Source organism: Hemitrygon akajei, chromosome 13 (assembly GCF_048418815.1).
Source record: "Hemitrygon akajei chromosome 13, sHemAka1.3, whole genome shotgun sequence".
NCBI lineage: Eukaryota > Metazoa > Chordata > Chondrichthyes > Myliobatiformes > Dasyatidae > Hemitrygon > Hemitrygon akajei.
Genome location: NC_133136.1, coordinates 71,457,175 through 71,480,499, shown reverse-complemented (window position 1 = coordinate 71,480,499; position 23,325 = coordinate 71,457,175). Strand labels below are relative to the sequence as shown.

The window sequence follows — 23,325 nt, the reverse complement described above, 5'->3', positions numbered from 1 at the left end:
CCCAAAAGTTAATGATGCCATAACACCACTTCATTGAGAAGTTTATGCACATCCTCGTCACTGAAGTTATGATTTCTCAAATCTTCCATCTGCGGTTGTTCCAACTTTTTTCTGTTTTGAAAAACTTGTGTAGTTACCTGGAGTTAATTGCTTTAGATCTTCTGTTATTCAGCCCTTTATAGTCTGCCCATTTTATTTCACAGTATTTCTAAGATATTAAAAACAAATTGTAAAGGAGAGTTTATGCGGTTTTAAATCATTTCAGGAAGTTAATATTTGCTAAAATCTTTCTAAAACTATTTGGAACTCTTACAATTTTTTTTTCTTGCAAACTTTGGAAATCTTCAGCAGTCTTTGAAGGGAATTATTCCAGAAAAGCACTGAGTGAGACCAGTCAAATGCAGGCAGATGGCGCTTAACACCCGCTCACCTTGCCCTCTCATCCTCATTGAGTAAAGCTCGATGCTGTAATCATTGAGTTGTTCAAGAATTGGAGCCAATCATGTGTTTGTGCTCTAACATTAGGCTGCACACTCTGTTCCCAACTTCACTCTCGACCATGCCGAATTCCATTAGAGACAGCAACATCGCTAGGTCACTCAGTCAGCCCAAAAACACATTATCAAAATGTAAATTACAAGCTCCAGGCACACACAGATTAGCAGTAGAAGTATATTTAAAAGAAAAAGAAGAAAGAAGTAGTTTTGTGAATTGTCTGCAGGACATTGCTGTTAGTAGTGTTGGTCGCCGGCACTGTCTTGCATCTTACATTTCAGTCCTCTCAAAATGAATGCTAACATTGCATTTGGTTCCTTTTCACCAACTCAATCTGAAATAAACCTTTAGGAAATCCTAAACAAGGACTCCCAAATCCCTTTGCACTGCCAATTTCTGAATTTGCTGAGTATTTAGAAAATAGGCTACGCCTTAATTCCTTCTACCAAAATACAAGACCATACACTTCCATGCACGTTTTTCTATCTGCAACTTTTTTGCCCGTTCTTCCAGTCTGTCTATGTCCTTCTGCAGATAACCTGCTTCCACAACATTACCTGCCCCTACACCTATCTTCATATCATCTGCAAACTTGACCAAAAAGCCATCAATTCCAGCATTCAAGTCATTATCACATAATGTGAAAAGATACAGTCTCAGCATCGACCCCTGTGGAAGAGTAGTGGTCACTGGCAGCCAACTAGTAAAAGCCCCCTTTATTTCCACTCATTGCCTCCTGCCAATCAACTAATCCTCTATCTATGCTAGAATCACTCCTGTAATACCATTAGCTCTATCTTGTTAAGCAGCCTTATGTGCAGCACCTTGTCAAAGGCCTTCTGAAAATCCAAGTAAACAACTTCCACTGATTACCTTTGTCTTTCCTGCCTGTTATTTCCTCGAAGAATTCCAATATATTTGTAAGACAAGATTTCTCTAAAGGAAAACGTGCCAAATTTGGCCTATTTTATCATGTGCCTCCAAGTACCCCGCAACCTCATCCTCAATGATAGACTCCAACATTTTACCAACAACTGAAGTCGGGCTTAACTGGCCTATAATATCCTTTCTTTTGCCTCCCTCTTTTCTTAAATAATGAAGTAATATATGCAATTTACCAGTCCTCCAAAATCATTCCAGAATCTTGCAGATTCAATACTAATGCTTCCACAGACTCATCAGCTACCTCTTTTGGAACCCTGGGGTGTGATCCATTTGGACCAGATAACTTAACTACCCTTCAAACCTTTTAGCTTCCCACCACCTTGTTCTCAGTGATGACAACTACACTCACTTTTGCCCTTTGACAGTCTCAAATTTCTAGTGTACTGCTGGCATTTTTCAGAGAGAAGACTGATGCAAAATATATATTAAGTTCATCCACCATCTCTTTGTTCCTTCACTATAACCTCACCAGTGCCATTTTCCAGCCGTCTGATATCCACTCTTGCCTCTCTTTGACTCTATATACATCTGCAAAAACATATTTGTTTTTACTTTTTATCTACTTTTACACTATTGTCTAGTTTACCTTCATATTTCATTTATTCTCTCCTTATTGCTATTTTAGTTGCCTTCTATTGGTTTTTAAGTTTCCCAATCATCTAGCTTCCCACTAATTTGTGCTGTAATATGTGCCCACTCTTTTGTTTTTACAGTGCCTTGAAAAAGTATTCATTCCCCACGACTATTTTCATATTTTACTATCTCATTTTCTAAATTTAAAATATATTAAAATAGAATTGTAAAATGCAAAAACCTGTCAACAATTTAGTAAAAATTAAAAATCAAAATTGTGAGGCTGAAAAAGTATTCACCCCCTTTGTAATTATTACGCTCTTTTCCTCCGGTGCAGTACATTACCTTACCAACTCACAAAATTTGTTGATGTAGAAAATTGGAGGATCACGTATTTTCAATGAAATCAACAGAATAAATACACCCTTTCTCTATAAGGTCCAATTGTATAGTAGATTTTCAACAGACCAAAGAGCATTCAAGACAAATCAGGAACATGAAAATAGAGAAGCACAAATCTGAGGAAGTGGACAAGTCCATTTCAAAGGCACTGAGCATACCTCGGAGTCAGTGCAGTACATAGTGAAAAAGTGGAAAGGATATGAAACCACAACTGCCCCTCTAAACTTCAGTCGCCAGAGAAGAAGGATACTTGTAGGGGGGCTACTGTGACGCCAGCAGTCACTCTGAGTGAGCTGCAGAATCCAGTGGCTACAAATGAGATGAAGTTCAGGGCTCCGCATCAACTTAACTGAGAAGTTTTACTTTTGAATCACATGCTCCATTTATCACAACCCCAGAAAACTGGGGAAATGGTAAAGTATGAAAAACCGAGGACTTGCATAGAAATGGCACTTATTGGAGAGTGGCAAGGAAGAATCTCTGGCTGAAAAAAGAGCGTATACTTACCCATAAAGATCTTGCAAAGCATCACTTAGAAGATACTGTAAAGGTGTGGAAAGTCTTGTGGTCACATGGGACTAAAGTGGAACTTTTTGACCTCGACACTAAGCGGTACATGTGGTGTAAATCTAATACTGCACGTCAACTAGGTAACACCATCCCTACTGTAAAGTAAGGAATAGCAGTATTATGCTATGGGGATGCTTTTCAGCAGTAGGGAAGGAACTCTGGTCAGGATTGATGGGAAGATGAATACTGCTAAATACAGAGAGATCCTCTGCTAGAAAGTTTAAACTCGGGAGGAAGTTTGTCTTTCAGCAGGACAAACTGATATAAGTCTTTACCGTAAGAATATCACTCTACATAAATCTGGTTCATTACACAATCTCATGCCTGAATTACCTTTTGATTTATTTAAATACAAATATGCACTTGATTAAAATTACTTTAACTTTGTACAAAATGAAGAACCATTGAAATATAAGCAAGAGAAAATATAAAGATGCTGGAAATCAAAGCAACACACACAAAATGCTGGAGCAACTCAGCAGGCCAGGCAGCATCTATGGAAAATACCAAACATTTTGGGCCGAGACCTGAATCATTGAAACATGTTACATCACAAGTGGAAATTGATCTAGATCATGGCTGGCTATTGTAGTTTTTTCCTTAGAACAGGATTTCTAACTGGTAGTGAGCCAGCTACATTCAGGAACCATCTTAGCCAACTTAGCCAGAATGGTTAAAGACTGACTTTTTCAAAATTTCACTATTCAACAATTACAATTCTAAAACACTTCAAAACACAGATATGGAACTGACTACAATATTACAAATCTTACAGTACTTACTTACAAGTCTTTCCCTTAAATGAAATGATTGGAGCACTGCTCAATGCACCAGCTACAGAGGATCTCAGAAGTTCCACAGCTTTCCATTTCCACATCAAACTCCAGCATTGAAGTGCAGGTGGCTCCCCAAGGCAAACTGCTTACAACAGCTTCCAGAGTCCTATGCATATCCAAGGTAGTTGTAGTTATTTGAGGTAAAGTCAATGATCCAACAGTTTTGTCAATACTGGAATTGTAAAATTCAGCCCAATATATATACCTGCAAAATCCAAACGTACAGATACTAGATTTATTTCTCAACCTAAATATGACAGAACTATATATAGTGCCAGCACAAAGTATGCATTTATTTTAATGTCTGTCTATATGTTATGATGTAACTGGATTCATGGCTGGTTATGCAGCTGGGAAGCCATGACCTTACTGAATGGCTGAGCAAGCACATGATCTCCGCCCCTAGATTTATTTCTTGTTTTAATGAGGTCACACTCACATTGCCTGGCTAAGTCAAAGGATACTTTGTAGACCTCAGTGTGAAAAATTATTTTAGGGCCTTGCTGTGAATATGCAACTTTGGCTCCAAACCACATCAGCTTTGGACACTGAATCAACCAGATGAGGGTTTGGTGGAAATGTGACTCTGTGGATGATTCCAGAGTGAATGTTGCTAATATTTTGCCTCGTGGACTATCCAGCTTAGATTGAACACATGAAGCCTAAATATGATTTCTTCAGCATCATTTATCCTGGGGTAATTCTGAGTAAGGACAATAAAGCCAAATGGAAATAAGATTGTATTTTTCTGCATTAAGTTTCCACTGTAGTTATAGAAATTGAATTCACAAATTCCAAGGCAGGGAGAGTAATAAAAGAACGTGAACAGATGCTGGTCTTTTCATAGATTTGGATCTTCTAGTTAATATGTCAGAGAGAAGATTGTACTAAAAGAAATGCTTATAATGCTTTGTTAATGAGTATGCAGACAAAGTGCCATAGAATTCTCATATTTTCCCAGTCAATAAAACAGTAATGTTTTTTTTTGGTATGATTTCTTCTCCATGATCATCAAATTTAGATTTTTCATGTTCATTTTTATTTAATTGAGGTTTTCAACATTCGATCAACAATGTTAGAAAGAACAAAACTACAATTTACAAATTAAATCCCATTATGATTGGTATTTTCATTTGCTGTTACATGGAACTTTAAACAAAACTATGCCAGTTATTGTGGAGTATCTAATTAGGTTAATCAATATCAAACATTGCTTAACCGAAGCATACAATTCAAATATAAATAAACTTAATGATGGAAAATCAGTTGTAGAGGACACATTAAGCAGTGTAAATGGCAATAAAAATTGTAAATAATAATTGATAAATATGAGTGAATATGTTCCTCAATGTGAAAATTCAAGTATCCCATGATGGATTTGTGGAAGATGATAGTCACAAATTCCCTTCCTAATTTTTTTAATGACTTTTAAATGGTATTGTGTGCCCTGACATGATTTTAAGCCCCATAAAGATTGTGATTCAATGAACAGAAAGTGCTTGCAGACAGTCAAAAATTTTGGAGTGTTAGTGGAGAATGGTGTCTAGGGAGGGGTAGCACCTCTGGTGGTGGGGGGGGGGGCCTGCAATGCCCTTTACAGGACAGCTCATCCACTTTTGGTCCCCACCTGGTGCTCAGCTCTCATCTGTGCCTCTAAGTAGCTGTAACATGCGCAGCGGCCACACCCTGGTAAACCATCTCAGCAGACGGGCCAAACCAGGTGAGGGCAGCCGACGGGTCTTCGACCCTCGGTGAGGTAGGGGATCTGTCTGTCTCAGCGTGTGAAGTCTAGCACTGGCGGATTGAGCGGAAGAGACCAATTAACGGTCCAATGGTCAAGAAGCTAGGCCAGCAAGCATTGTGGAATGCTAAGAGCACGACAAGACACTTAGACATCCTGGTCATCCACTGCAAGAGGCGGTGATCTTTTTAAAGTCACCCAGCAGAAGGCAAAGGCTAACCACTGCTGTAACCTGCCACGAACATGATTTCCCAATATGTCAGAGTGTCGTGCAGGGAAATCGTCCGCCAACTGGAAATTCCAGATGCGATCTAACAACAAGTGGAGAATGGGTCTAGTGTATTCTTCTCATGCACAATTGCCCACCAGGACAATACCTCGATAATTCTGGTGGGAGGTTTCCAAGTAGAGTCATGCTACATGTGTGAAGTCTATGAATGCCTGTATTTTGGGCAGCCTTCATGCTAACTCTGCTTGTGACAATCAGGTGATGGAAAAGTGGACAAAGATTTTTGTCAATGAGATTGGGTAATCTCCCTAATAGAGCAGGCAACAGCAAGTAGCAAGATTTTACAGAAATCAGTTACAGGAGATTGGAATAATCCCTAGGCAAAGAAACTTAGAGTAACTATGGTTTGAATTTTTACTGGTAAAGCTGCCCAGGCGTATGTGGCTGTACCTCAAGTGGCAGGACATTACATATTTCAGTGAAGAGAGCCTTTGTGAAGTCTTGCCTGTATAGACGTTACTTCTTTGGAAAGCCCACAGTAAGTTACTGTATAATATGTCTGCACAAGGGCTTTGTGTAATGTAGGGATGTAATGCAAACGAGTGTGAAGTGCTGCACCTCGGGAAGGCAAACTAGGGTAGGTCTTACATGGTGAGTGGTAGAGCACTGAGGAGTGTGGTAGAACAGAGGGATCTGGGAATACCGACCCACAATTTCTTGAAAGTGGTGTCACAAGTAGATAGGGTCATAACCATTGGAACACTGACATTCATTAATTAAAGAGATTAAAGTGCAGGAGTTGAGCTGTTATGTTGAAGTTGTATAAGACATCTCTGAGGCTGAATTTGGAGTACTGTGTGCAGTTCTGGTCACCTACCTATAGGAAATATATCAGTAAAATTGAAAGAGAGCAGAAAAAATTTACAAAGATATTGCCAGGATTTGAGAACTTGAGTTTAAGAGAAAGATTGAATAGGTTATGATTTTATTCACTAGAGTGTAGGAGAATGAGGGGAGATTTGACAGAGGTATACAAAATGATGACGGGTATAGATAAGGTAAATGCAAGCAGGCTTTTTGCACTGAAGTTGGGTAAGAAAACAACTGGAGGTCATGAGCTAAGGCTGAAAGGTGAAATGTTTAAGTGGGACATGAGGTGAAACTTCTTCACTCAGAGGGTGGCGAGAGCATGGGACAAGCTACCAGTGGAAGTGAAGGAATTGGGATCGATTTCAATAGTTAAGGTAAGTTTGGATAAGTACATGGTTGGGAGGGGTATGGAGAGCCATAGTCAGGTTGTGGATCAATTAGATTAGGCAGATTAATAGTTCAGTATGGACCAGATGAACTTAAGGGCCTGTTTTGCACTATAGTGTTTCTGGAGCTGACCTGACTTCCAAAGGCATTGATTTGAGTCCCCACACATTCGAACTTAATGATCCAGATGCCAATCCCACTGGTGCTGAACATTCTGGAGGTGGGCAATGAGGTCACAGTGGTGACTCAGTCTTAGGTGGCAGACAACTCAAAACCCACTCCAAGGAAACACAATAGATTCTGACAGAATGTAAACGTGGTGGTATAACTCTGCCTTCCATCAAAGCCTGCAAATCATTTGAATCGTTTTCAAATGCCTGCATTCACAGATATCTAAAAACTATTAAGATTGATGCAATTAATGTTAAAATTTTAAAAGTTAATTTAGAAACATATTAAAAAATTAAGAAATTATTAAAGACTTCAAAGTAAGATCATTTAGCAGAAACTTCTTACTTAGTGGAATAGATAGTAAAGCTGCTGCCTCATACCTACACTAATCATTATTCATTTGAACTTGTCTCCCACAACCTTCACAATCAGACATTTACAGTGAAAGTCAGTCTAATATCTCATGACCAATCACAAGGTATCAAGGGGACATTCAAGTCAATGGAATATAACTCAGAAATGATAATCCACAAAAATGAAAAGTCTTATATGCCAAGCTATATATGCCAAACTATCCGTCTTTATCAGAATCGACTAAAACTAGAGTTCCTGAACATTTCAAGCATTCAAAACAGGTAAATGAATTACAATTTTTATTTCACTTACAAGAGAAAATCAGCAGATGCTGGAAATCCAAGCAACACACACAAAGTGCTGGAGGAACTCAGCAGGCCAGGCAGCATATACGGAAAACATCATTTTTCCATAGATGCTGCCTGGCCTGCTGAGTTCCTCCTGCATTTTGTGTGTGTTATTACAGTTCTTATTTTTGTATTAACAGGTTTTTTAGAATCTAGAACACATCAACAATGAACTGAAAAGCTTTGTTCCATTCAGTTCTTGGAGATTGCTCTGCACTTAATTGTCCCCATTTTCAATACTATTTTGGAGATAGCAAATTGGAACCAATTTTATGACACGTTATCTGAACTATCATGAAATTTACTTATCAAAATGTGTTGGTAGCTACCACAAAAAAAAGATGAAGAAATTGACAAAAGCTGCGTCCAACACCAAGCATTCATTTTCCAACATTTTTTTTGCCAGTTCTGTAATTGGCCCTGAGGACAATACAGCAGGAACAGAAACAGATCATCTGCCTTTGTGGCTGCTCCACTATTCAATAAGATGAAGGCCAATCTAATCTTGTCTTCAGCACCACTTTTTCACTCTCTCCCCATACCCCCCAAATCCCCTCATACTTAACTTCCCAAGAAAGTTAGCACAACTTTGTGTTATCATCTTGGGCTCTGTGTGAAATCCAGTGATAGATACTGTCAGCAATACAAACCTTTTACATGCTGACCATAATGTTCGGACTTGCAAGGAAATGTGACATTCCTGTCAGCCTGTGGGAAACTGGTGCACAATAACTGCTAATATTACCATGTAAAAATTGAGCAACTGAAAATACTTTTTCCAAAATAAATTACAACCTGCTTTTATTTATCTGTATGTAAATTTAGCAACATGGTGGGAGCAGAGAACCATTCTTTGTAGACAGCAGATCCAGAAATTTATGCAGTAAGTTCGCTGGAAACCACTTTATCCAGTTGTGTACAACATATACCTGACTCCCTTTCAGATTCAGAATTTAAAAGCAAACTGATGGATTCCAGAGATATATTGCATAAATAAGGAAGAAACCAGACTGCAGGCATGAAACGGCTGCACAGTAAATTCCATCTGGAGATCTTGGTAGAGCCTATATAATCATAGGGCTGTTATATTCTTTGTCTCATGCAAGGACTGAGGTATGCCTGGGAGCAGAAATAAGCAATTGGAATCTGATGTTTTACTTTTGGATTCAGTGCCACAGCTTAATGACTTTTTCAGAGCAAGAGAGAAAAGCACAGTGATTTAATCTAAATTATTAAACTATTCTAGCTTTTTAATATGTCACTTCAGTATAGATTTGGGAAAAAATGCTTAACAATGAATCTTCAACATCTAGTCACAGTTCTAACTCACAAACTGGATTATCCTTAGGAGAGAGATAAATAATCACGCCTCCTCTTCAGTGAGAGTTTCATCACTAATACTGAAAGAGAGATCAAAAGAGTTACTTTTGAGCACAAATGTGGTAATTTTTTTGGCTTCATCCACAGAACATTAAAAGAGGTACTCAATTGATTCCATATAGGATCTCAACAAGCCATGTACATCATAAATGTCATCTTTAACAGGATATACAATTACCCAATATTTGGCTTTCAGTGCCTAAATGACTGAAAGGTCATTCATTGTGACTGAGAACAAGGTTTAAAAAGAGCTTGGGTGCATTTAGGACTTATCAGTGGGCTGCAGTCACAATAATTAGGCAATTAGTAGGTGCCACTAAGAAGTGAGATATAACTGAATCAGTTATTGTTGGAGTGGGGTAGTGTTAGAATGGTCATGTTTGGGCAAGCACAAGTGGAAGTCCTAAGTATATTTCTAGCAAGTTTTTTTTGTTAGTACTTAGCTAATGCACTGAGAATGGGTCCAGAGTTAGTGGTATGTTCCTTGAGTGAGATGTGAGAACTTTGGAAGACCTTCAGTCTCCCTGATAACCACAGCTGCTCAAAGTGCACCAAGCTGCAGAGACAATGTTAAAGAGCTAGAGCTGAAGTTCAATGACCATCAGCTCATATGAGAAAAAGAGGAGGTGATAGGTAGGAACTCAAAGTTTCAGGATGAAGGTACCTAGGTGACTGTCAGGAGAGGGAAATGCAATAGGCAGCCAGTGCAGATTACCCCAGTGGTGTTCCCCTCAATAATAAGTGTACTGCTTTGGACACTGTTGGGAGTGTAGGGCAGAAACGACCTATCGGGGTAGCGGCAGTGATCTGGTCTCTGGCACACAGCCTGTCTCTGTGGCTTAGAAGGGTAGGGCTTGAGGAGGAGAAAAGGAGTATAGTAGTGATAGGGTATTCCATCACTAGAGGAGCGGACAGCAGATTCAGGTACATTGCATCCCAGATGCTAGGGTCAAGAATTTCTCAGATCGGTCCGCAGCATTTGTAAAGGGGGTGAATGAGCAGCCAAATATCTTGGTAGATATTGGTACCAATGACAGAAGTATGAAACAGGAGAAGGTCTTGGAGAGACAATATAAGAAGTTAGGTAGAAAGCTGAAAAGATTGCTGCCTGTGCCATGCACCAGTGACGGTGGCTGTTACTTAGGAAAAGGTTATTGGGAAGCCAAACAGTCTGAAGATGGATAAGTTACCTGGATGAGATGAACTATGCCATAGGATTCTGACTGAAGTAGCCAATGAGATTGTGAAGGGATTAGTAATGATCTTTCCAAAATTACTAGATTCTGGCATGGTTCTGGAGGACTGGAAAACTGAAAATGTCACTCCACTCTTTAAGAAAGGAGGGAGGCAGAAGAAAGGAAATTACAGGCCAGTTAGCCTGACTTCAGTGGTTGGGTAAATGTTGGAGTCCATTATTAAAGATGAGGTTTCAGGGTACTTGGAGGCACATGACCAAATAAGCCAAAGTCAACATGGTTTTTAAAGGGAAATCTTGCAGAACAAATCTGTTGCAATTCTTTTCAGGTAATTATAGGCAGGATAGACAAAGGGAAGTCAATAAATGTTGTTTATTTACATTTTCATAAGGCCTTTGATAAAGTACCACGTATGAAGCTGCTTAACACGATAAGAGCCTATACTATTACAGGAAAGATAACAGTATGGGTAGAAGACTGGCTGACTGGCAGGAGCTAAAGGCTGGGAATAAAGGGAGCCTTTTCCGGTTGGCTGTTGGTGACTAGTGGTGTGCTGCAGGGGTCAGCACTGCGACAGCTTCTTTTCACATTGTACGTCAACGATTTGGATAAAGGAATTGATGGCTTGTGGCCACGTTTGCTGATGAAATAATTTAGGTAGAGGGGTACGAAGTGTTGAGGAAGCAGGTTGTCTGCAGAAGCCCTTAGACAGATTGTGAGAATGGGAAAAAACCTAGTAGATGGAACCAAGCAGGATAGAACCAGACTACAGCGCACAGTGAGGACTGCCGAGCGCATTATTGGAGCCTCCTTGCCCTCTATTGTGGACCTGTACTCTTCCAGGTTGAAGAAGAGGGCGGGGAAACTCATAAAGGACTCCTCCCATCCTGCGCACGGACTGTTTGATCTGCTTCCGTCTGGTAGGCGCTTCAGATCCCTCCAGACTAAGACTAATAGGCACAGGAGAAGTTTTTTTCCCTACTGCGGTCACTTTGCTGAACAGTTAACTGCCGGTTAACTGTCGGCTAACTATTACTTGGATTGCACTACCTGTATGTATAATTTATATTTTCATTTATATTTATCATTATTATTGTTATGAGCAGAGAGACAACATCTGCCGGAAGTAAATTCCTTGTATGTGCATAGGTACTTGGCGATTAAAGTCTGATTCTGATTCTGATTCTGATTCTGATTCTGATGTTGTGTAGGAAAGTACATGGTCATCCATTTTGCTAGAAGGACTAAAGACATGGACTATTTTCTAAATGGGGAGAACATTCAAAAATCAGGGGTGCAAAGTGACTTCGGAGCCCTTGTGCAGGATTCCATAAAGGTTAATCTTCAGGTTGAATTGTTGGTAAGAAGACAAATACAATGTTAGCATTTATTCTAAGAGGACTAAAATACAAAAGCAAAGATGTAAATGCAAAGGCTTTTTAAGGCATTGGTCAGACCGCACTTGGAGTATCATAAGCAGTTTTGAACCCCTTATTAAAGAAAAGCTGTGCTGGCATAGGAGATGGTCTAGTAGAGTTTCATGAGAATAATTCCAAAAATGAAAGGGTTAACCTATGTGGAACCTTTGATGGTTATGGGCCTGTACTTGCTGAAGCTTAGGAGAATGAGGGGTAATCTCATTGAATCCTAGTGAATCTTGAAAAGCCTTGAAAGAGTGGATGTGGAGGGGGTGTTTCCTAAAATCAGGGAGGCTAGGACTAAATAGCACATTCTCAGAATAGGGAGACATTCATTTAAATCAGAGATGAGGAAAAAAATTCTTTAGCCAGAGGATGATGAATATGTGGAATTTATTGCCACAGATTGCTGTGTAGGCAAAGTCATTGGGCATACTTAAGGCAGAGTTTGATAGGTTCTTGATTAATCAAGGTTTTAAAAGTTACGGAGAGTAGGCAGGAGAACGGGGTTGAGAGAGATATAAATCAGCCATGATGGAATGGCAAAGTAGACTCAATGGGCTGAATGGCTAAATTCTGCTTCTATGTCTCCTCATCTAAGTCTGAGGTCCACAGATTTGTCCATGGTATAAAAACCATTGGGTACCCATGGTTTAAATTATTGTAGCGTTCCATAGCTTGATTACAGGAAAAGTGAAAGATCACATTCTTCACTTGTCTCGATAACTGACTCTGAATAACCAAACTATAATTAGGCTCCAACAACACAGCATGTCCAAGAACCTTTTAGATGACAAAGCAGGCTGCTGCCACTCTTCTGAAATCACAGCAACAGCAATAGTGGCAGAGTAAAGATTTATACCTCTGCAAATAGTGTAAGGGATGGTTGACACTACGTTTACTGTAAAATTTAGCTTAATATATACATTACCTGTACACAGTATTTTTGACTCTTGCAGGAATTTGTCAGCCTTGAAGTACTCCTGTGGAATAGAGATACATAATAACACTGAGCAATGAGTGGGTACGGGATACAGGGGAACAGACATGCAAATGGTCAACGAGTCTCTGATTCTGCCATTGTTTTCACCACTGCAAAGTTCAGTAAAAGGTAGAGAGAAAAACAATATTTCACATCTACATTATATAGGAAGATTGGCTGAGAGAAAATTACATTATTTTGAAGTCCTAGGTACAAAAGTAAAGCACTCCTCCTGTATACTTTTTGCTTTCTTGCTCATGTTCTTCCTCATATGCACCTGTCCTCACTTCCCATAGAGCCACAGAACACTACAGTACAGAACCAACCTGCCTCCCCCAGCCCATTTATCCATGCTGGCTGGCTTATTGCATAGTCCCATCTACTAATACCTGAACCATAGTCCTCCATACCTCACTCATCCAAACTTCTCTGAAATGTTTTATCTACCACTTCCATTGGCAGCTCATTCCACACTTGCACCACCCTCCAAGTGAAGCAGTGCTCCCTCAGATTTCTCTGAAATATTTCACTTAATCTATGTCCTGCAGTCTCATCCAGTCTGAGAGGGAATAGCCTGCATGCATTCACCATATTTATGTGTCTTATAATTTTGCATAGCTCCTAAAATCTCCCTTCATTCTCCTATGCTCCAGTGAATAATGTACTAACCTATTCAACTGTTACAGGATTACCCCTTAGTAATAATAATCAGAGAGGTGCAGAGAGAATCTGTAATTACTGGCAAGTTCCTTTATTGATTCAATGGAAGAGGAGGTGAATTTACAGAATCAAGTATCTGTTTGCACTCATAGTGAGTTTTTCTGACCCTCAATGAACAGAGAAAAGGTAATTCCTGGAAATGGAGCCTATGCTGCCCATGCATTCCTCATGGTCTGGCTCCAATCTCCACATGTCCTTAGGGTCCTCCACATCTGTGATGGTTGGAGAGTTGTTGCTATTTTGCATTTGAAGCTTTTGCTTTTGTAATCATTCCTTACCTGTTCAAATGTTGCATTTCAGTATTATTGGTTATGGGTCATCTGACTGACCTGTAACACCTTCTTATTGACTCTGCTCCAAGCCGGCATCCATATATTGCCTCTCTTCCACAAGTAGCAACTAGTAATTTATGGCTCTGTTCTAAATCAGTTCCCAAATCAGTAACCAGATCGAATCACTCAGGGCATACACAGACCCCACCATCCACAAACCTGCTTTGGTGGGAGAGTCTAAGACTAGAGGACACATCCTTAGAATAGAGGGGCGTACTTCTAGAATGGAGAAGAAGTGGAATTTCTTTAGCCAGAGAGTGGCGAAGCCGTGGAATTCTTTGCCACTGGCAGCTGTGGAGGCCATGTCTTATTTAAGGTAGAGGTTGATAAATTCTTGATTGGACAGGGCATGAAGGGATGTGGGGAGAAGGCAGGAGATTGGGACTGAGAGAAAAATTGGATCAGCCATGATGAAATGGTGGAACAGACTTAATGGGCCAAATGGCCTAATCCAGCTTCTTTATCTGATGGTTTTATCTGTACTGATGAGGAGCCATCTGCAAAAATGTCAAAACATGTTTCTTTACTGGTTTGTGTCTTTGTTCTTGGGTATTGCTTTCTGACATTCTGCTTCTCCCCTTATTACTTTGATACAAATGGTTCCATGTTATAATATGCTATCATATCCTGACATCCATGTAGCTCTCCATTACAATGAAGATTATCTGCAAGAAAGGTAGAAACTTTAATACCCTTTACAGCTACATCTCAACTCTGCAGTGTCAAAGCTGACTGACCAAGATATTTTAATTTGAATATCCAGCAGCAGCTAGATAAATGTGTGTGGGAATTAATGCTGAAATGCTATTTGGACCAGTCCAATATTTAAATTGAATTTCCATTTGCAATTTACATGACAAAATACTGATTGCTTCAAAACTATTTTCCAAGGAATCTCAAACTCAAAATCAGTATGTCATACATCTGAAGCATTTTTTTTATTCTGTAAAAGAGAACAGTCTTGTTGGTGAAATCAACTTTTGGGAAATCAACCACAGATACTGCAATCTTCTCAAAATGTTAATTTCAAATTCCAAAATTAACTGTACACCAATAAGCAATTTCCCTAAATGCCCAACTCCATCTGAAATGTGGGTATCTCACATCTGGAATAGAGATGCTCATTTTCTATCTCTTTAACTGGATTCCACGTTTGGAGTCTGGGTCTTTCACTAAATTCAATTCCATGGAAAACAAATAAAGAAACAAACTAAAATCACAGACAGGACAAACAAAAATTAATGTTTGTCTTGTTCTTCCTTCAGAACCTTCATAAATAACTGCAAAACTTACAATAAGCAGTTAATTCTCACCATGAAATGTTTTCAAGCATTTTTCAAAGAATCAAGGAAGAGAGAAAAAAAAACTGGCAATGGTGTTGGAGGCGGATACGATAGGGTCTTTTAAGAGACCCCTGGATAGGTACATGGATCTTTGAAAAATAGAGGGCTATGTGTAACCCTAGGTCATTTCTAAAGTAAATACATGTTCAGCACAGCATCGTGGGCAGAAGGGCCTGTATCGTGCTGTAGGTTTTCTATGTTTGTAACCTTAGCACAATATCCCAATTCCTGTTCTCAGTGCTCTGCTTTACGAAGGTCATTGTGCCAAATGTTCTCTTTATAATCTTATCTATTTGTAACACCACTTTCAAGGAATTAAGAGACCTGTATTCTCAGATCCATCTGTTTTACTGCACTCCTCTGTGCCTATCACTGTGTAAGTCTTACCCCGGATTGTCCTCCGCAATTGCAACTCTTCCACCTGCATTAAGTTCCTCCTGCCATTTTACTGTCCATTTTCCCAGCTGGTCCAGATTATGCTGCAAGCTTTAATAGCCTTCCTCACTGTCAATTATGCCCCAGTCTTGGGGTCATCTGGAAATTTGTCATTCAATGTATATTCAATCCAGATCGTTGATATAAGATGACAAATAACAATGGACCCAGCAGCAATCACTGCTGTATACCACAAGACATAGATAACCATCTACTACCACTCTCCGGCTTCTACCACAACGTCTATGTTGAATTTATTTGACTATTTAATCCTAAATACCAAGTGACTCAACCTTATAGACCAGCCTTCTATGTGGGACTTTGTTACAGTCCATGTAGATAGCACTCACTACCTTCATTTCATCAGCCTTCTTGGTAACCTCCTTGAAGAGCTCTATAAGATTGACTTGCCATGGCGATTTATCCACCCTAATTCACTTCAAGGTAGCAAGCACTTCCCCTTCCATAATCTGGATACAGTCCATGACCTCACTAGTCAGTTCGAAAGGCCCTGTGTCTGTTTCCCCCATCTGTAAATACAGATGCAAAAAAGAATCATTTAAGATCTCTCCTCTAATTTTTGGCTTCAGAAAGAGCTGACCACACTGATCTTCAAGTGGACCAATTTTGTCATTTTCATCCTTTTGCTTTTAATATACAGTGGCATGAAAAGGTTTGGGGACCCCTGGTCAAAATTTCTTTTACTGTGAATAGATAAGTGAGTAGAAGATGAACTGATATCCAAAAGTCATAAAGTTAAAGATGAAACATTTTTTTCAACATTTTAAGCAAGATTAGTGTGTTAGCTTTGTTTTGTACAATTTTAGAGTGGAAAAAAAGGAAAGGAGCACCATGCAAAAGTTTGAGCACTCCGGGAGATTTGAGCTCTCAGGTAACTTTTACCAAGGTTTCAGGCCTTAATTAGCTTGTTAGGGCTCTGGCTTGTTCACAGTCATCGTTAGGAAAGGACAGGTGATGCAAATTTCAAAGCTTTATAAATACCCAGACTCTTCAAACCTTGTCCCAACAATCAGCAGCCATGGGCTCCTCTAAGCAGCTGTCTAGCACTCTGAATATTAAAATAAATGATGCTCACAAAGCAGGAGAAGGCTATAAGAAGATAGCAAAGCATTTTCAGGTAGCCATTTCCTCAGTTCGTAATGTTATTAAGAAATGGTAGGTAACAGGAACAGTGGAGGTCAAGTTGAGGTCTGGAAAACCAAAAAGACAACTGCTCGTAGGATTGCTAGAAAGGCAAATCAAATCAAAACCCCTGTTTGACTGCAAAAGACCTTCAGGAAGATTTAGCAGACTCTGGAGTGGTGGTGCAGTGTTCTACTGTGCAGCGACAGCTGCATAAATATAACCTTCATGGAAAAGTCATCAGAAGAAAACCTTTCCTGCATCCACACCACAAAATTCAGCGTCAGAAGTTTGCAAAAGAACATCTAAACAAGCCTGATGCATTTTGGAAACAAGTCCTGTGGACTGATGAAGTTAAAATAGAATCTTTTGGCCGCAATGAGCAAAGATATGTTTGGAGAAAAAGGGTGCAGAATTTCATGAAAAGAACACCTCTCCAACTGTTAAGCATGGGGGTGGATCGATCATGCTTTGATCTTGTGCTGCAGTCAGTGGCATGTTGAACATTTCACTGGTAGAGGGAAGAATGAATTCAATTAAATACCAGCAAATTCTGGAGACAAACATCACACCGTCTGTAAAAGAGCTGAAGGTGGAAAGAGGATGGCTTCTACAACAGGATAATGATCCTAAACACACCTCAAAATCCACAATGGACTACTTCATGAGGCACAAGCTGAAGGTTTTGTCATGGCCCTCACAATCCCCCAACCTAAACATCATTGAAAATCTGTGGATAGACCTCAAAAGAATAGTGCATGCAAGATGGCCCAAGAATCTCACAGAACTAGAAGCCTTGTGCAAGGAAGAATAGGTGAAAATCCCCCAAACAAGAACTGAAAGACTCTTAGGTGGCTACAGAAAGTGTTTACAAGCTGTGATACTTGCCAAAGGGGGTGTTACTAAGTACTGACCATGCAAGGTGCCCAAACTTTTGCTTTAGGCCCTTTCCCTTTTTTGTTATTTTGAAACTGTGAAAGACGGAAATAAAAAAGTAATCTTGCTTAAAATATTAAAGAAATGTGTCATTGTTAACTTCATTCCTTTTGGAAATCAGGTCGTCTTTTACTCGCTTAGCTATTCACAGTAACAGAAATTTTGACCGGGGTGCCCAAACTTTTGCATGCCACGGTAGCTATATAACCCTTTGAGATTCTGTTTCATCTTGTCTGCTAGAGCAACATTTTGTGAGCCCTCCTGATTACATTCTTAACTGTTCTCTTGAATTTTTTATATTCCTCATTGAAGTTCCTAACTGCCTATACCTTACATATGGCTCCTTTACTGCAGCCTCAATGTTCCTCAATAACCAATTTCCCTTTAATCTGTTAGCCTTGCCTTTTATCCAAACAGAAACATATAAACATTATTCTCTCAATATTTCACTTTTGAATGCTTCCCACTTACCAAGCATCCCTTTTCTGGAAAACAATGCATCCCAATCCAAGTCTGCCAGATCCCTTCTGATGCCATTGAAGTTGGCCTTCCTCCAGTGTAGAATCTTAATGGATGGACCAGCCCTATCCTTCTGCATAATTATCTTAAAACTGATGGAAATATGATCATTAGATTCAAAGCTTTCTCCTACACTCAGTTCTGTCACCTGCCCTGTCTCATTCCCTAAGTGGAGATCCAGGTAAAAAAGAAGCTGGTAGCTTTTATGCAAAACATAATTTTAAAGGATTTCCTGGTATAATCGTTGGTGCCTCCAACTGTGTATTTAGTCTCAGCAATGAACATTCATACTTTGTCAAGGAGTTCCACTGTAGATATGAGGTTTGTGGTATTTTCAAACAGTTATTTTCTTGAAGCAGTTTACTTGCAGGAGGTTATTTAATACTTATTAATCGCTGTCTGTAAAAGAAGTTTCTGCTACACCAAAATGGAACCAGCCTGAGGACAGATTTTTATTAGATAAGTTTACCTCAGTTGACCTGATGTAGTTTTAAACCAGTTTTGTTTTCCTCAATGAATTAACTGCACAGAATACAGCAAAAGGACAGAGAAACAATTATCACCTATCTGTGCTACTTATATTCAAGTTCACTTAATTTACCAATCTCATTATTCTTTTATGCACAAAGGAATTTTATCTGTGCCACATTCACTCTCTTATTTAATCCTCAACAAAGAACATCCTTTCTCAATGTGATAGAACAAGGGGAAATACTTTCTCAGCTGAGATTAGTACCCATGATGCCATGGTACTAAACTCACTTAGGTCAGATAAAGAGGGTTAGCCTTGATGACCTTTTGCACCATGAGGGCAGACAACAAGACACCGCTATGCATCAGGTGGCAAGTGGCATCAATTTGCATATGATCGATGAGTCGTTGGAGATGGAAGATCTCTGGCCGCGTACCCAGAGAACCGAGATCTTCGGGCACAGAATGCAGAAAAAGCGATGCGAAGGACTTCTAACAGCATAAACCAGCAAGTTGTTTGTTATGTCTCCCCTCTCGCTGTCAGACAGTGAAACTTCTTTCTCCTTGTTAGGGAGAGAGAGCGCTGGTGGTATGTCGAATTCCGGGTGAACCAGTAGTCTTTGGGGTCTTCCAAGTCTGTGTCTTTGCTGTTGCTTTGCTCATGTTTGAGTGCTCGGTAGCCAGTGCCAATGCTGTTTTTTGCCGGTGCGAGAGGAGGGATTGTTGCTTGCTGCCGCTTACGTGCGGGAGGGCGAGGAGCGGGGGCTGACTTTTGGGATTCCATCATTTAACTGTCATTCATTCTCTGGGGGCACTTCTCTTTTATCGTGGATGGTTGTGAAGAAAAAGCATCTTAGGATGTATATTGTACACATTTCTCTGACATTAAATGTACCTTAGAGACCTTTGAAACCTTTGAATAACAGACTTCTTGCACATACAGGGAACAGCAGCCATGCAAACTTGAATATTTACCTTGTGAGAACCCAACCAATTCTTAAGATTGGTTGTGCATTCTGCACCAGTTTCTAGACACTAGAAGACACGAGGCACTAGAATTCTATAGCACAGTACAGGCATTTCGTCCCTCGATGTTGTGTCGACCCATATATTCCTTTAAAGAAAGTACAAAACCCACACTACCCCGTAAACCTCTATTTTATTTTCATCCATGTGCCTGTCCAAGAGGCATTTAAATACCCCTAATGTTTTAGCCTCCACCACCATCCCTGGCAAGTCAATCCAGGCACCCACAACCCTCTGTGTAAAAAACTTACCCTTGATGTCTCCCCTAAACTTCCCTCCCTTAATTTTGTACATATGCCATCTGGTGTTTGCTACTTATGCCCTGGGAAACAGGTACTGGCTATCCATCATATCTATTCCTCTCATAATCTTGCAGACCTCTATCAAGTCCCCTCTCATCCTTCTACACTCTAAAGAGAAAAGTCCCAGCTCTGCTAACCTTGCCTCATATGACTTGTTCTCCAATCCAGGCAACATCCTGATAAATCTCCTTTGCACACTCTTCATAGCTTCCACATCCTTCCTATAATGAGGTGACCAGAATTGAACACAATACTCTAAGTGCGGTCTCACCAGAGATTTGTAGAGTTGCAACATGACCTCTCTACTCTTGAAATCAATCCCCCTGTTAATGAAACCTAGCATCCCATAGGTCTTCTTAACTACCCTATCAACCTGCGCAGCGACCTTGAGGGATGTATGGATTTGAACCCCAAGGTCCTTTTGTTCATCCATACTCTTAAGTAACTGACCATTAACCATGTACTCAGCCTTCTGGTTTGTCCTTCCAAAATGCATCACCTCACACATATCCAGATTGAACTTCATCTGCCACTTTCCTGCTCAACACTGCAGCCTGTCAATATCCATTTGAAACCTTCGACAACCTACAACTCCATCCACAACTCTTCCAATCTTCGTGTCATCCACAAACTTAGATACCCATCCTTCCGTCTCTTCATCCAGGTAATTTATAAAGATCACAAAGAGCAGGGGTCCCAGGACAGATCCCTGCGGCACTCTACTAGTCACCGACCTCCAGGCAGAATACTTTCCTTCCACTACTACCCACTGCTTTTTTTCTGTAAGCCAATTTTTTAACCAAACAGCCAAGGTTCCACTGATCTCATGCCTCATGACTTTTTGGATGAGTCTCTCATGGGGGACCTTGTCAAATGCCTTGCTAAAATCCATGTAGACTACATCTACCGCCCTACCCTCATCAATTTCTTTTGTTACTGTGGTGAACTACATATACCTGTCTGGACTGCTCCTGTGGCTCCTCCCACAGACCCTGCTGACTGCTCCTGTGGCTCCTCCCACAGACCCCTGTATAAAGGCGATTGAGGCCTGAGCCCGGCCTCATTCTCCAGGATGTAGTGTTGTTCATTCTTCCAGTCAATAAAAGCCGATATCTCGCTTCTTATGTCTCAGAGTGAGTTATTGATGGTGCATCAGTTACCTCTTCAAAAACTTAATTAGTCTTGTGAGGCACGACCTTCCCTTCACAAAGCAGTGTTGACTATCCTTCAGTAGACAGTACTTCTCCAAATGCTCATGTGTTTCGTCAGCCACAGTTCCCTTTTCCTATCATTTTTTCCTTGTCTCAGTGGGACAAACCTATCCTGAACCCAGCACAAGCGGTCTCTAAACTTCCTCCACATTACTTTTGTGCTTTCACCCTTGAACATCTGTTTCCAATTTACTCTCGCTAGTTCCTGCCTCATACCTTCATAATTAGCCCTTCCCCAGTTAAGCACTTTCCCATTTTGTCTGTTTTTATCCTCTTCCATAGCTATGCTGAAGCTAAGGGAGTTGTGGTCACTCTCACCAAAATGGTCCCCCACCAAGAGGTCTGCCAGGTTCATTACCCAGAACTAGATCCAGTATGACCTCTCCTCTCAGCGGCCAGTCTATATACTGTGTCAGGAATCCTTCTTGAACACACCTGACAAATTCAGCTCCATCTATCCCCCTTGCAGTCAGGAGGTGCCAGTCAAAATGAGGGAATTTGAAATCACCCATAACTACTACCCTGTATTTCCTGCACCATTCTAAAATCTGCCTGCTTATCTGCTCCTCAGTTTCCCGAGGGCTATTTGGGGGCCTATAGACTACTCCCAGCACAGTGATTGATCCCTTCCTATTTCTGACTTCCACCCAGACTGACTCCGTGAACACTTCCTCTACAGCGTCCTTCCTTTCTATAGCTGTGATACTATCCCTGACCAGTAATGCTACTCCCCCCCCCCAACACCTTTTCTACCTCCCATCTTATTCCTTTTAAAACACCTCAACCCTGGCACCTGCATCAGCCAATCCTGCCCTTCCTCCAGCCAAGTTTCAGTAATGGCCACAACATCATCGTTCCATGTACTGATCCAAGCTCTAAGTTCATCCCCTTTATTCCTAATATTCCTAGTGTTGAAATAGACACATTTCAACCCCTCTAACTGGCTACATTTATGTTTTGCCTGTCCTTCCTCACCAACTCAGAACATGTATCATCATACCCTTGTCCTTCTACCCTAATCTCTGCACTCACATTCTGATTCCCACACCCCACCAAACAAATTTAAACCCTCTCCAACAGCTTTAGCAAACCTGCCCGCCAGGATATTGGTCCTTTTCCAGTTCAGGTGCAGCCCATCCCTTTTGTACAGGTCAGACCTTCTCCAGAAGAGAATCCAAAGATCCAGAAATCTGAACCTCTGTCTCCTGCACCAACTCTTCAGCCATGCATTCATCTGCCATAACTTTCTGTTCCTATCCTCTCTGTCTCATGGCACAGGCAGCAGTCCTGAGATTACCACCCTTGAGGTCCTGCTTTTTAACTTCTTTCCTAACTCCTTATATTCCTTCTTCAGGACCTCATCCCTAATCTTATCTATGTCTTTGGTCCACACTTGGACCACGACATCTGGCTGCTCACCCTCTCTCCTGAGAATACTGAGAACCTGATCTGAGATATCATGGACCCTGGCACCAGGGAGGCAACAGACCATCTGGGATTTTCAATCTCTCCCACAGAACCTCTTATCTGTCCTCCTAGCTATTGAATACCCTATCACTACTGCTCTCCTCTTTTCCCTCCTTCCTTTCTGAGCTGTAAATTATTCCTTTGAGGAATAATAAAGGACATTCCCAACACTTCAGTCACTCATAAGGAAAGCTTCAATCATCATCTGTACACTGATTAATATGATGCTTGAGTATTGTTTTCCTGGCAGAAGTATGCAGTGAATTGTCAGCAAATATCTAGTGTTTTAGACCATAAGACAGAGGAGCAGTATTAGGCCATTCAGCTCATCGAGTCTGCTCCGCCATTCCAATATGGCTGATTCTGGATCCATCTCAATCCCATACACCTGCCTTCTCACCATATCCTTTGATGCCCTGATTGATCAGGATACTATCAGCTTACACCATAAATACACCCATGGACTTGGCCTCCACCACTGTCTGTGCCAGAGCATTCCACAGATTCACTACTCCCTGGCTAAA

The 23,325-nt window shown here is 40.5% G+C and overlaps 1 long non-coding RNA gene across 1 annotated transcript in view; it reads right to left on the bottom strand.

The window, feature by feature from the left end:
• Positions 1-23,325, bottom strand: part of LOC140737968 (uncharacterized) — a 38,799-nt gene that overhangs the window by 3,738 nt on the left and 11,736 nt on the right. Inside the window, exons 3-5 of the long non-coding RNA XR_012101271.1 lie at positions 12,846-12,897; positions 9,251-9,320; positions 3,768-3,927 (exon numbers count right to left, since the gene is read on the bottom strand). This is a non-coding gene — a long non-coding RNA (uncharacterized lncRNA). The remainder of the gene's footprint in view (positions 1-3,767; positions 3,928-9,250; positions 9,321-12,845; positions 12,898-23,325) is intronic.